We start from the raw sequence: 16,131 nt of genomic DNA on the forward strand, positions 1-16,131 counted from the left end.
ACTGACCAGGTGAAAGCTATGGTCCCTTATTGATGTCACTTGATAAATCCACTTCAATCAGTGTAGATGAAGGGGAGGAGACAGGTTAAAGAAGGATTTTTAAGCCTTGAGACAATTGAGACACAGATTGTGTATGTGTGTCATTCAGAAGGTGAATGGGCAAGACAAAACATTTAACTGCCTTTGAACAAGGATTGGTAGTAGATACCAGGTACACCGGTGTGTGTCAAGAACTGCGAAGCTGTTCAACAGTTTCCCGTGTGTATCAAGAATGGTCCACCACCCAAAACTAATCCAGCCAACTTGACACAACAGTGGGAAGCATTGGAGTCAACATGGTCCAGCATCCCTGTGGAACTCTTTAGAAACCTTTGTAGAGTCCATGTCCTGAAGAATTGAGGGGCGGTGAAACTACATGTTAAGACGTTCCTCGTTAGCAGACACTTTTATAAGCATCGTCACATGTTTAGTATGTGTACACGCTCACTGTGGGATTTGTTCCCATCACCACTGCGATGCTAGTGACTGTAAGGTAACACTGATCTTTACCTGAGTTGTTCCTGGAAGTCAGAACAAGCAGGTCAGCAAACAGTAATGGTGCTCTGTACTGTAACAACAGGGTCTGGTGCTCTGTACTGTAACAACAGGGTCTGGTGCTCTGTACTGTAACAACAGGGTCTGGTGCTCTGTACTGTAACAACAGGGTCTGGTGCTCTGTACTGTAACAACAGGGTCTGGTGCTCTGTACTGTAACAACAGGGTCTGGTGCTCTGTACTGTTACAACAGTACTGGTGCTCTGTACTGTAACAACAGGGTCTGGTGCTCTGTACCGTAACAACAGGGTCTGGTGCTCTGTACTGTAACAACAGGGTCTGGTGCTCTGTACTGTAACAACAGGGTCTGGTGCTCTGTACTGTAACAACAGGGTCTGGTGCTCTGTACTGTAACAACAGGGTCTGGTGCTCTGTACAGTAACAACAGGGTCTGGTGCTCTGTACGGTAACAACAGGGTCTGGTGCTCTGTACAGTAACAACAGGGTCTGGTGCTCTGTACTGTAACAACAGGGTCTGGTGCTCTGTACTGTAACAACAGTACTGGTGCTCTGTACCGTAACAACAGGGTCTGGTGCTCTGTACCGTAACAACAGGGTCTGGTGCTCTGTACTGTAACAACAGGGTCTGGTGCTCTGTACTGTAACAACAGGGTCTGGTGCTCTGTACTGTAACAACAGGGTCTGGTGCTCTGTACTGTTACAACAGTACTGGTGCTCTGTACCGTAACAACAGGGTCTGGTGCTCTGTACCGTAACAACAGGGTCTGGTGCTCTGTACTGTAACAACAGGGTCTGGTGCTCTGTACTGTAACAACACGGTCTGGTGCTCTGTACTGTAACAACAGGGTCTGGTGCTCTGTACTGTAACAACAGGGTCTGGTGCTCTGTACTGTTACAACAGTACTGGTGCTCTGTACTGTAACAACAGGGTCTGGTGCTCTGTACCGTAACAACAGGGTCTGGTGCTCTGTACTGTAACAACAGGGTCTGGTGCTCTGTACTGTAACAACAGGGTCTGGTGCTCTGTACTGTAACAACAGGGTCTGGTGCTCTGTACTGTAACAACAGGGTCTGGTGCTCTGTACAGTAACAACAGGGTCTGGTGCTCTGTACGGTAACAACAGGGTCTGGTGCTCTGTACGGTAACAACAGGGTCTGGTGCTCTGTACTGTAACAACAGGGTCTGGTGCTCTGTACTGTAACAACAGTACTGGTGCTCTGTACCGTAACAACAGGGTCTGGTGCTCTGTACCGTAACAACAGGGTCTGGTGCTCTGTACCGTAACAACAGGGTCTGGTGCTCTGTACTGTAACAACAGGGTCTGGTGCTCTGTACTGTAACAACAGGGTCTGGTGCTCTGTACAGTAACAACAGGGTCTGGTGCTCTGTACTGTAACAACACGGTCTGGTGCTCTGTACTGTAACAACAGGGTCTGGTGCTCTGTACTGTAACAACAGTACTGGTGCTCTGTACTGTAACAACAGGGTCTGGTGCTCTGTACAGTAACAACAGGGTCTGGTGCTCTGTACAGTAACAACAGGGTCTGGTGCTCTGTACTGTAACAACAGGGTCTGGTGCTCTGTACTGTAACAACAGTACTGGTGCTCTGTACCGTAACAACAGGGTCTGGTGCTCTGTACCGTAACAACAGGGTCTGGTGCTCTGTACTGTAACAACAGGGTCTGGTGCTCTGTACAGTAACAACGGGGTCTGGTGCTCTGTACTGTAACAACAGGGTCTGGTGCTCTGTACTGTAACAACAGGGTCTGGTGCTCTGTACCGTAACAACAGGGTCTGGTGCTCTGTACAGTAACAACAGGGTCTGGTGCTCTGTACAGTAACAACAGGGTCTGGTGCTCTGTACTGTAACAACAGGGTCTGGTGCTCTGTACTGTAACAACAGTACTGGTGCTCTGTACTGTAACAACAGTACTGGTGCTCTGTACAGTAACAACAGGGTCTGGTGCTCTGTACTGTAACAACAGGGTCTGGTGCTCTGTACTGTAACAACAGGGTCTGGTGCTCTGTACTGTAACAACAGGGTCTGGTGCTCTGTACTGTAACAACAGGGTCTGGTGCTCTGTACTGTAACAACAGGGTCTGGTGCTCTGTACTGTAACAACAGGGTCTGGTGCTCTGTACTGTAACAACAGGGTCTGGTGCTCTGTACTGTAACAACAGTTCTGGTGCTCTGTACTGTAACAACAGTACTGGTGCTCTGTACTGTAACAACAGGGTCTGGTGCTCTGTACTGTAACAACAGGGTCTGGTGCTCTGTACTGTAACAACAGGGTCTGGTGCTCTGTACAGTAACAACAGGGTCTGGTGCTCTGTACTGTAACAACAGGGTCTGGTGCTCTGTACTGTAACAACAGGGTCTGGTGCTCTGTACTGTAACAACAGTTCTGGTGCTCTGTACTGTAACAACAGTACTGGTGCTCTGTACTGTAACAACAGGGTCTGGTGCTCTGTACTGTAACAACAGGGTCTGGTGCTCTGTACTGTAACAACAGGGTCTGGTGCTCTGTACTGTAACAACAGTACTGGTGCTCTGTACTGTAACAACAGGGTCTGGTGCTCGGTACTGTAACAACAGTACTGGTGCTCTGTACTGTAACAACAGGGTCTGGTGCTCTGTACTGTAACAACAGGGTCTGGTGCTCTGTACTGTAACAACAGGGTCTGGTGCTCTGTACTGTAACAACAGGGTCTGGTGCTCTGTACTGTAACAACAGGGTCTGGTGCTCTGTACTGTAACAACAGTACTGGTGCTCTGTACTGTAACAACAGGGTCTGGTGCTCTGTACTGTAACAACAGTACTGGTGCTCTGTACTGTAACAACAGGGTCTGGTGCTCTGTACTGTAACAACAGTACTGGTGCTCTGTACTGTAACAACAGGGTCTGGTGCTCTGTACTGTAACAACAGGGTCTGGTGCTCTGTACTGTAACAACAGGGTCTGGTGCTCTGTACTGTAACAACAGGGTCTGGTGCTCTGTACTGTAACAACAGGGTCTGGTGCTCTGTACTGTAACAACAGTACTGGTGCTCTGTACTGTAACAACAGGGTCTGGTGCTCTGTACTGTAACAACAGTACTGGTGCTCTGTACTGTAACAACAGGGTCTGGTGCTCTGTACTGTAACAACAGGGTCTGGTGCTCTGTACTGTAACAACAGGGTCTGGTGCTCTGTACTGTAACAACAGGGTCTGGTGCCAGGCTAAATGAGGTCAGGAGACGTAGCACGTTGTTCGTTATATTATCTCCTCATTATCTACCTATGCTATTGTCCAAATGAGGTCAGGTAGGGTTAAAGGCCTACAGCCACATGGGTTGTGAAACGCCACAGGTGGGAAAAGCCTGAATCTGCAAATCGTCACGTCTGCCCAAAAGCAAAACGCTGCGTTACATTTCCTTTCTGTAATTCTCTCTAAGCCCAGCAGGGAGATCCCTTTCTTCATAACATTACAATAAAGAGTAGCTTCATTTCCTCTTCATACTGTAAGATTGTTTTCCTCACTATAGTAATGAGTATGTTAGTGTGGTATTATGAGTTAATGTATAACAGATGGGTCTAGAATACTTAACCTACTCTATGGTGTTACATAATACTGAGAGGAGAACTGTTCTATGTTACATAATACTGAGAGGAGAACTGTTCTATGGTGTTACATAATACTGAGAGGAGAACTGTTCTATGTTATATAATACTGAGAGGAGAACTGTTCTATGTTACATAATACTGAGAGGAGAACTGTTCTATGGTGTTACATAATACTGAGAGGAGAACTGTTCTATGTTACATAATACTGAGAGGAGAACTGTTCTATGTTACATAATACTGAGAGGAGAATTGTTCTATGGCGTTACATAATACTGAGAGGAGAACTGTTCTATGTTACATAATACTGAGAGGAGAATTGTTCTATGGCGTTACATAATACTGAGAGGAGAACTGTTCTATGTTACATAATACTGATATACGTCTGTCTGTCTGTCTGTCTGTCTGTCTGTCTGTCTGTCTGTCTGTCTGTCTGTCTGTCTGTCTGTCTGTCTGTCTGTCTGTCTGTCTGTCTGTGTCCGTCCGTCCGTCCGTCCGTTATACGGTGCATTCAGAAAGTATTCAGTCCCATTGACTTTTTCCACATTTTGTTACGTTACAGCCTTATTTTCAAATTGATTAAATCTTTTTTTCCCCTTATCAATCTACACACAATATCCCATCATTTTACATAAGTATTCAGACCCTTTGCTATGAGATTCGAAATTGATCTCAGGTGCATCCTGTTTCCATTGATCATCCTTGAGGTGTTGCTACAACTTGATTGGAGTCCACCTGTGGTAAATTCAATTGATTGGACATGATCTGGAAAGGCACACACCTGTCTATATAAGGTCCCACAGTTGACAGTGCATGTCAGAGCAAAAACCAAGCCATGAGGTCGAAGGAATTGTCTGTAGAGCTCTGAGACAGGATTGTGTTGAGGCACAGATCTGGGGAAGGGTACCAAAACATTTCTGCAGCATTGAAGGTCCCCAAGAACACAGTGGCCTCCATTATTCTTAAATTGAAGAAGTTTGGAACCATCAAGACTCTTCCTAGAGCTGGGCACCCAGCCAAACTGAGCAATCGGGGGAGAAGGGCCTTGGTCAGGAAGGTGACCCAGAACCCGATGGTCACTCTGACAGAGCTCCAGAGTTCCTCTGAAGATGGGAGAACCTTTCAGAAGGACAACCATCTCTGCAGCACTCCACCAATCAGGCCTTAATAGTACTCCTCAGTAAAAGGGACATGACAGCCCACTTGGAGTTTGCCAAAAGGCACCTAAAGGACTCTCAGACAAGATTCTCTGGTCTGATGAAACCAGATTGAACACTTTGGTCTGAATGCCAAGTGTCACATCTGGAAGAAACCTGGCACCATCCCTACGGTGAAGCATGGTGGTGGCAGCATCATGCTGTGGGGATGTTTTTCAGCTGCAGGGACTGGAAGACTAGTCAGGATCGAGGTAAAGATGAACGGAACAAAGTACAGAGAGATCCTTGATGAAAACCTGCTCCAGAGCGCTGAGGACCTCAGACTGGAGTGAAGGTTCACCTTCCAACAGGACAATGACCCTAAGCACACAGCCAAGACAACACAAGGGTGGCTTCGGGACAAGTCTCTGAATGTCCTAGAGTGGTCCAGCCAGAGCCTGGATTTGAGCCCGATCTAACATCTTTGGAGACCTGAAAATAGCTGTGCAGCAACGCTCCCCATTCAATGAGATATACTTTGAGAGGATCTGCAGAAAAGAATGGGAGAAACTCTCCAAATTAGGTGTACCAAGCTTGTTGTGATCTACTATACTTATGTAAATGTGATACTTCCGTTTTTATTGGTAATACATTTGCAAACATTTCTATAAACCTGTTTTGCTTTGTCATGTCTGAATACTTTCCAAATGCGCTGTAAGCCTTGTTGTGCCGAAAGCAAAAGGAGAGTCATCCCCCATTGATTTACTATGTCTTTCCTGGCTGCTCCCCAAAGCCCAAACCTCATTGGCTGTCTCTGTTCCCATGTCAGAGGCTCTCGAGCCAATCAGAGCATTTCTGGGCCACAACCATCTGAACTAGTAACAATGTGCTGGGTTGGCATGTGCTGCTGTCAGCTCCACCTCTACTGCTGCGTAGTCAGTATAGTACTATCAGCCATCCGGGCTGGGAAGGGAAGGGAAGGGGAGGGGAGAAAGGGGGAGAGAGGGAACACGTTAAGCACTTGATGACAGAGCTGTAGTTTGTGTGTTCAGGCTGTTTTCTCAGCTGCACTTCTATTTTGTCTCCTCATCCTCCTGGTCCTATTTAATAACTGGCTTGATACTCCATGCCTCAAGCACAGATCACACGCATAGTTTCAAACTCCCTGCTGAACCAATTAGAAGACTGTGTTGCTCAACAACATCAGGTAACAGATAGAGAAGAACATGGTGGGAATTTGATCAGGACTTTGACCTAGTTTTCCAATCTCTAACTGTCCTTAATAAACTCCCTGTAAGTCTCTGGGTGTAGTGCTCAGAGTAGAGACATTATCCAGCTCATGTCCCAAATGGAAGCCTATTCCCTATACAGTGCACTGCTTTTGACTACAGCCCTATGGGCCCTAGTTCAAAGTATTGCACTGTATAAAGGAGCGGGTGCCATTTGGGACGAAAACACTATCCAGGCTCTGGCTCAACAACAGTGCTGTTTCATACATGGATAACCAGATTTCTGTTGAGTCACTGGAAACCCCCAGCACATGATTGTGGTTATGACATTCGTCCAGCTTCTCCCTGACTCTGAGTCATCCATGGGAGTCTAGTAAAGGACACCTGCCAGTCTAGACGGACGTTCACCACTGGGGATTGGACAGTTGATTAAGAATGAAGGGGAGGGTCTTTACGGGACCACATCAGTATAGTCTTACTGTTAGCTCTGCTACCATCAACCCTGTTCACACAGTCCATCTCTCTTCCTCTTTCTCTCTCTCTCTCTCCCTCCTCTCTTCCTCTTTCTCTCTCTTCCTCTTTCTTTCGCTCTCTCCCTTCCCCTCTTCCTTTTTTCTCTCTCCCTCCATCTACCTCTCTCTTCCTCTCTCTTCCGCTTTCTTTCTCTCCCCCTCCCCGTCTCTCTTTCTCTCTCTCTCCCTCTGCCTCTCTCTTCCTCCCCCTTTCTCTCTCTCTCCCTCTGCCTCTCTCTTCCTCCCCCTTTCTCTCTCTCTCCCTCTGCCTCTCTCTTCCTCCCCCTTTCTCTCTCTCTCCCTCTGCCTCTCTCTTCCTCCCCCTTTTTCTGTCTCTCCCTCTCTCTCTCTGTCTTCCTTTTTCTTTCTCTCTCTCACTCTCTCTCTCCTTGTCTTCCTCTCTCTCTTTCTTTCCTGCTCTCTCTCCCTCTCCCTCTCCTCATGTTTGGCTAGCCTCTTCTTCCATAATAAAGTACATATCACGGGCAGCCGCCCAAGTCTTCACGGCAGCCACACACGCACACACACACACACACACACACAGTGTGGGAAAGAAATAGCGTTCGACACTTTGCCTACTCTGTGGAAGCCATTCTTTCCAGTGAAGATTTTATGAATGTAGATATTCCATTTCGGGGGAAGGTCAAGCCTGGTACAGTAGACTAGGGAGATTCTTCTGAGTGGTCGTTTTCTTAATGCATTATAAAAATGTTGTACATTCGGTCTTATACTTCATTCAAGTCCATGTTTCTCCAGAAATTAATGTTAGAAACCTTCACTATACAATAGGACTGTTTTTAACTTATAGCAGCATGTCATGTTTGTGACGTCACTATTCCATTTCCCTGTGTGGAGGGAGAGAGGGGTGTGGGGGGAGAGAGGGATGTGGGGGGAGAGAGGGATGTGGGTTGGAGAGGAGAGAGATGGAGGGGGATAAAGAGATGGAGAGGTGTGTGTGTGTGTGAGTGATGTATAGAGGAGATGAGAGGTTATCTCAATGACCTTTCCTAACAAATGTTTTTTGTCATTCAAGACCTGGATCTCAGCACTGTGGCGTGTGTGCGTGTGCGTGTGTGTGTGTGTGTGCACGCGCACATACGCTTGGGTGCTTATATGCGTGCGTGCGTGTTTTACGATGTTCCATTGGCAGAATTAACAAACTGTTCACAACAAGATGGCCTTCAACAACCCTGTGTCCGATGCCTTGCAGTAAAAAACCATACTGTATGTGAACCGTAATACAGTCACATATAGTAGAAAAACAATCAATGTTTTTTCCAGCTGACTGACAACACACATTAAAGCATGGAGGAGTGGTACTGGGAGACCTGTTAATAATAGACCAGTGTAGGTCGCTCCCCAACACACATTAAAGCATGGAGGAGTGGTACTGGGAGACCTGTTAATAATAGACCAGTGTAGGTCGCTCCCCAACACACATTAAAGCATGGAGGAGTGGTACTGGGAGACCTGTTAATAATAGACCAGTGTAGGTCGCTCCCCAACACACATTAAAGCATGGAGGAGTGGTACTGGGAGACCTGTTAATAATAGACCAGGGTAGGTCGCTCCCCAACACACATTAAAGCATGGAGGAGTGGTAGTGGGAGACCTGTTAATAAAAGACCAGGGTAGGTCGCTCCCCAACACACATTAAAGCATGGAGGAGTGGTACTGGGAGACCTGTTAATAATAGACCAGGGTAGGTCGCTCCCCAACACACATTAAAGCATGGAGGAGTGGTACTGGGAGACCTGTTAATAAAAGACCAGCGTAGGTGTCACGTCCTGGCCAGTATAAGGGTTAATTGTCATTTTAGTTTGGTCAGGATGTGGCAGAGGGTATTTGTTTTATGTGGTTCAGGGTGGTGTTTTGGTAAAAGGGCGTTTGATTTAGTATTTCTGGGTTTTTGGTTTATGATATTCTATGTTTAGTCTAGGTAGTCTATTTCTATGTAGAGTTAATTAGGGTGGACTTCCAATTGAAGGCAGCTGTGTGGTGTTGCCTTTGATTGGAAGTCCTATATTAGTAGGGTGTGTTTGTCTGTTTAATTGTGGGAGATTGTTCTGAGTTTAGCCTTGTGCCTTGCCAGACTGTTTTGTTGTTCGTGAGTTCGTTTCGTTTTGTTGTTTTGGTGTTCATTTAGTTTGTAAATAAATACACACGATGAGTATACACATACCTGCTGCGTTTTGGTCCTCCATTACCGACGACATCCGTGACAGTAGGTCGCTCCCCAACACACATTAAAGCATGGAGGAGTGGTACTGGGAGACCTGTTAATAAAAAACCAGCGTAGGTCGCTCCCCAACACACACAGACTACTGGGGTTGTAAACACTGTAGACAGTAGCTGGTAGGGCTGTAACTGTAGACAGTAGTTGGTAGGGCTGTAACTGTAGACAGTAGCTGGTAGGGCTGTAACTGTAGACAGTAGCTGGTAGGGCTGTACATACTGTAGACAGTAGCTGGTAGGGCTGTAACTGTAGACAGTAGCTGGTAGGGCTGTACATACTGGAGACAGTAGCTGGTAGAGCTGTACATACTGTAGACAGTAGTTGGTAGGGCTGTAACTGTAGACAGTAGCTGGTAGGGCTGTGCATACTGTAGAGAGTAGCTGGTAGGGCTGTGCATACTGTAGACAGTAGCTGGTAGGGCTGTAACTGTAGACAGTAGCTGGTAGGGCTGTACATACTGTAGACAGTAGTTGGTTGGGCTGTAACTGTAGACAGTAGCTGGTAGGGCTGTACATACTGTAGACAGTAGCTGGTAGGGCTGTACATACTTTAGACAGTAGCTGGTAGGACTGTACACACTGTAGAGAGTAGCTTGTAGGGCTGTAACTGTAGACAGTAGCTGGTAGGGCTGTAACTGTAGACAGTAGCTTGTAGGGCTGTACAGACTGTAGACAGTAGCTGGTAGGGCTTTAACTGTAGACAGTAGCTGGTAGGGCTGTACATACTGTAGACAGTAGCTGGTAGGGCTGTACATAATGTAGACAGTAGCTGGTAGGACTGTAACTGTAGACAGTAGCTGGTAGGGCTGTACATACTGTAGACAGTAGCTGGTAGGGCTGTAACTGTAGACAGTAGCTGGTAGGGCTGTAACTGTAGACAGTAGTTGGTAGGGCTGTACATACTGTAGACAGTAGCTGGTAGGGCTGTAACTGTAGACAGTAGCTGGTAGGGCTGTACATACTGTAGACAGTAGCTGGTAGGGCTGTACATACTGTAGACAGTAGCTTGTAGGGCTGTAACTGTAGACAGTAGCTGGTAGGGCTGTAATTGTAGACAGTATCTGGTAGGGCTGTACATACTGTAGACAGTAGCTGGTAGGGCTGTACATACTGTAGACAGTAGCTGGTAGGGCTTTAACTGTAGACAGTAGCTGGTAGGGCTTTAACTGTAGACAGTAGCTGGTAGGGCTGTAACTGTAGACAGTAGCTGGTACGGCTGTACATACTGTAGACAGTAGCTGGTAGGGCTGTACATACTGTAGACAGTAGCTGGTAGGGCTGTACATACTGTAGACAGTAGCTGATAGGGCTGTAACTGTAGACAGTAGCTGGTAGGGCTGTAACTGTAGACAGTAGTTGGTAGGGCTGTACATACTGTAGACAGTAGCTGGTAGGGCTTTAACTGTAGACAGAAGCTCGTAGGGCTTTAACTGTAAACAGTAGCTGGTAGGGCTGTACATACTGTAGACAGTAGCTGGTAGGGCTGTAACTGTAGACAGTAGCTGGTAGGGCTGTACATACTGTAGACAGTAGCTGATAGGGCTGTAACTGTAGACAGTAGCTGGTAGGGCTGTAACTGTAGACAGTAGTTGGTAGGGCTGTACATACTGTAGACAGTAGCTGGTAGTGCTGTACATACTGTAGACAGTAGCTGGTAGGGCTGTAACTGTAGACAGTAGCTGGTAGGGCTGTACATACTGTAGACAGTAGCTGATAGGGCTGTAACTGTAGACAGTAGCTGGTAGGGCTGTAACTGTAGACAGTAGCTGGTAGGGCTGTACATACTGTAGACAGTAGCTGGTAGGGCTGTACATACTGTAGACAGTAGCTGGTAGGGCTTTAACTGTAGACAGTAGCTCGTAGGGCTTTAACTGTAGACAGTAGCTGGTAGGGCTGTACATACTGTAGACAGTAGCTGGTAGGGCTGTAACTGTAGACAGTAGCTGGTAGGGCTGTACATACTGTAGACAGTAGCTGATAGGGCTGTAACTGTAGACAGTAGCTGGTAGGGCTGTAACTGTAGACAGTAGTTGGTAGGGCTGTACATACTGTAGACTGTAGCTGGTAGGGCTGTAACTGTAGACAGTAGCTGGTAGTGCTGTACATACTGTAGACAGTAGCTGGTAGGGCTGTACATACTGTAGACAGTAGCTTGTATGGCTGTAACTGTAGACAGTAACTGGTAGGGCTGTAACTGTAGACAGTATCTGGTAGGGCTGTACATACTGTAGACAGCAGCTGGTAGGGCTGTACATACTGTAGACAGTAGCTGGTAGGGCTGTACATACTGTAGACAGTAGCTGGTAGGGCTGTAACTGTAGACAGTAGCTGGTAGGGCTGTAACTGTAGACAGTAGCTGGTAGGGCTGTAACTGTAGACAGTAGCTGGTAGGGATGTACATACTGTAGACAGTAGCTGGTAGGGCTGTAACTGTAGACAGTAGCTCGTAGGGCTGTACATACTGTAGACAGTAGCTGGTAGGGCTGTAACTGTAGACAGTAGCTGGTTGGGCTGTAACTGTAGACAGTAGCTGGTAGGGCTGTGCATACTGTAGAGAGTAGCTGGTAGTGCTGTGCATACTGTAGACAGTAGCTGGTAGGGCTGTAACTGTAGACAGTAGCTGGTAGGGCTGTACATACTGTAGACAGTAGTTGGTTGGGCTGTAACTGTAGACAGTACCTGGTAGGGCTGTACGTACTATAGACAGTAGCTGGTAGGGCTGTACATACTGTAGACAGTAGCTGATAGGGCTGTAACTGTAGACAGTAGCTGGTAGGGCTGTAACTGTAGACAGTAGCTCGTAGGGCTGTACATACTGTAGACAGTAGCTGGTAGGGCTGTACATACTGTAGACAGTAGTTGGTAGGGCTGTACACACTGTAGACAGTAGCTGGTAGGGCTGTACATACTGTAGACAGTAGCTGGTAGGGCTGTGCATACTGTAGACAGTAGCTTGTAGGGCTGTACATACTGTAGACAGTAGCTGGTAGGGCTGTAACTGTAGACAGTAGTTGGTAGGACTGTAACTGTAGACAGTAGCTGGTAGGGCTGTACATACTATCGACAGTAGCTGGTAGGGCTGTAACTGTAGACAGTAGTTGGTAGGACTGTAACTGTAGACAGTAGTTGGTAGAGCTGTAACTGTAGACAGTAGCTTGTAGGGCTGTACATACTGTAGACAGTAGCTGGTAGGGCTGTACATACTGTAGACAGTAGCTGGTAGGGCTGTAACTGTAGACAGTAGCTGGTAGGGCTGTACATACTGGAGACAATAGCTGGTAGTGCTGTACATACTGTAGGCAATATCTGGTAGGCTGTACATACTGTAGACAGTATCTGGTAGGGCTGTACATACTGTAGGCAGTATCTGGTAGGGCTGTACATACTGTAGACAGTAGCTGGTAGGGCTGTAACTGTAGACAATAGCTGGTAGGGCTGTACATACTGTAGACAGTAGCTGGTAGGGCTGTACATACTGTAGACAGTAGCTGGTAGGGCTGTACATACTGTAGACAGTAGCTGGTAGGGCTGTAACTGTCGACAGTAGCTGGTAGGGCTGTACATACTGTAGACAGTAGCTGGTAGGGCTGTACATACTGTAGACAGTAGCTGGTAGGGCTGTACATACTGTAGACAGTAGTTGGTAGGGCTGTACACACTGTAGACAGTAGCTGGTACGGCTGTACATACTGTAGACAGTAGCTGGTAGGGATGTGCATACTGTAGACAGTAGCTGGTAGGGCTATGCATACTGTAGACAGTAGCTGGTAGGGCTGTAACTGTAGACAGTAGTTGGTGGGACTGTAACTGTAGACAGTAGCTGGTAGGGCTGTACATACTGTAGGCAGTATCTGGTAGGGCTGTACATACTGTAGACAGTAGCTGGTAGGGCTGTAACTGTAGACAATAGCTGGTAGGGCTGTACATACTGTAGACAGTAGCTGGTAGGGCTGTACATACTGTAGACAGTAGCTGGTAGGGCTGTACATACTGTAGACAGTAGCTGGTAGGGCTGTAGCTGTCGACAGTAGCTGGTAGGGCTGTACATACTGTAGACAGTAGCTGGTAGGGCTGTACATACTGTAGACAGTAGTTGGTAGGGCTGTACACACTGTAGACAGTAGCTGGTAGGGCTGTACATACTGTAGACAGTAGCTGGTAGGGATGTGCATACTGTAGACAGTAGCTGGTAGGGCTATGCATACTGTAGACAGTAGCTGGTAGGGCTGTAACTGTAGACAGTAGTTGGTAGGACTGTAACTGTAGACAGTAGCTGGTAGGGCTGTACATACTATCGACAGTAGCTGGTAGGGCTGTAACTGTAGACAGTAGTTGGTAGGACTGTAACTGTAGACAGTAGTTGGTAGGGCTGTAACTGTAGACAGTAGCTTGTAGGGCTGTACATACTGTAGACAGTAGCTGGTAGGGCTGTACATACTGTAGACAGTAGCTGGTAGGGCTGTAACTGTTGACAGTAGCTGGTAGGGCTGTACATACTGGAGACAATAGCTGTTAGGGCTGTGCATACTGTAGGCAATATCTGGTAGGCTGTACATACTGTAGACATTTTCTGGTATGGCTATACATACTGTAGGCAGTTTCTGGTAGGGCTGTACATACTGTAGACAGTAGCTGGTAGGGCTGTAACTGTAGACAATAGCTAGTAGGGCTGTACATACTGTAGACAGTAGCTAGTAGGGCTGTAACTGTAGACAATAGCTGGTAGGGCTGTACATGCTGTTGACAGTAGCTGGTAGGGCTGTACATACTGTAGACAGTAGCTGGTAGGGCTGTAACTGTAGACAGTAGCTGGTAGGGCTGTACATACTGTAGACAGTAGCTGGTAGGGCTGTAACTGTAGACAGTAGTTGGTAGGGCTGTAACTGTAGACAGTAGCTGGTAGGGCTGGATTTACTAGGTTGTATTTTCTAGGCAGTATTTATTATGCAGTGTTTTCTAGGCAGTATTTACTCAGCATTATTTACTAGGTTATATGTACTAGGCTGTATTTGCTAGGCTGTATTTGCTAGGCTGTATTTACTAGGCAGTATTTACTAGGTTGTATTTACTAGGCAGTATTTACTAGGCTGTATTTTTTAGGCAGTATTTACTAGGTTGTATTTACTAGGCTGTATTTACTAGGTTGTATTTACTAGGCAGTATTTACTAGGCTGTATTTACTAGGCTGTATTTACTAGGCAGTATTTACTAGGTTGTATTTACTAGGCTGTATTTACTAGGCTGTATTTTTTAGGCAGTATTTACTAGGTTGTATTTACTAGGCAGTATTTACTAGGTTGTATTTACTAGGCAGTATTTACTAGGTTGTATTTACTAGGCTGTATTTACTAGGCAGTATTTATTAGGTTGTATTTACTAGGCTGTATTTACTAGGCTGTATTTGCTAGGTTGTATTTTTTAGGCAGTATTTACTAGGTTGTATTTACTAGGCAGTATTTACTAGGCTGTATTTTTTAGGCAGTATTTACTAGGTTGTATTTACTAGGCTGTATTTACTAGGTTGTATTTACTAGGCAGTATTTACTAGGCTGTATTTACTAGGTTGTATTTACTAGGCTGTATTTACTAGGCTGTATTTACTAGGCTGTATTTACTAGGTTGTATTTACTAGGCAGTATTTACTAGGCTGTATTTTTTAGGCAGTATTTACTAGGTTGTATTTACTAGGCTGTATTTACTAGGTTGTATTTACTCGCCAGTATTTACTAGGTTGTATTTACTAGGCAGTATTTGCTAGGCTGTATTGACTAGGCTGTATTTGCTAGGCAGTATTTACTAGGCTGTATTTGCTAGGTTGTATTGACTAGGCTGTATTGACTAGGCTGTATTGACTAGGCTGTATTGACTAGGTTTTTAGGTAGGTGTCTAAAATCCTCTGCTGACTGCTATGGAAGAGTACCTGTCTGGATCCCCTGGTTCCTTTGTCAGTCTTTAATGCAGTTCCTTTTACTCCTGGGGTGTGTGTATGTATGTGTGTGTGTGTGTGTGTGTGTGTGTGTGTGTGTGTGTGTGTGTGTGTGTGTGTGTGTGTGTGTGTGTGTGTGTGTGTGTGTGTGTGTGTGTGTGTGTGTGTGTGTGTGTGTGTGTGTGTGTGTGTGTGTGTGTGCGTGTTTGTGCGTGTGTTTGTGTGCGTGTATATGTGTGTGTTCAGACCCCAGTAGGTATTTATATGATGAGGTACACATGATGTTTTGTGTGTCCATCCCACAACACAGACATGTATTACTCAGGCAGAGCCCCACAGACGTATGTTCTATGGTGGGGGTGTGTGAATGTGCGTGTGTGTGTGTGTTGACGTGGTCCTGTTTATAGCTCCACAACCAGACGTGTCCGAGCTCAGGACATTCCCAGGTTTCACTGAAGAGGAACAGTCCCAGTCACTCAATCTGCAAGGTTAGGACCCCCACCCTTCTTAAAGCAACACTGCTGAAGGGCTATATTGCATGAATTTAAATCACTTTAAACATTACAGACTGTGGCTACAATGGTCTGATCTGCAGTACTGGTAGGGGCCAGGGTAGACCCATAGTGTACACTGATGTCTGTTGAGAAAGACTTGAAAAAAGGGTACGAGAGTGGAAGGAAGGGAGGGGGTGGAAGAGGGGAGAGAGAGATAGAGGGAGAAAGGGAGGGGAGAGAGATAGAGGGGAGAGATACGGAGAAAGAGAGGGGAAAGGGAGGGGAGAGAGATAGAGGGAGAAAGAGGGGAGATAGAGACAGAGAGGGGCAGAGAGGGAGAGAGGGAGGGAGAGACAGAGAGGGGAGTTCATACATCTCATATTGGACGAGACACTGTCTGGTACATGACAGGCAACCAGATTCCTGTCAAAATACCTCCTC

The sequence above is a fragment of the Salmo salar genome, chromosome ssa14, assembly GCF_905237065.1.
Source record: "Salmo salar chromosome ssa14, Ssal_v3.1, whole genome shotgun sequence".
NCBI classification, from domain to species: Eukaryota; Metazoa; Chordata; class Actinopteri; order Salmoniformes; family Salmonidae; genus Salmo; species Salmo salar.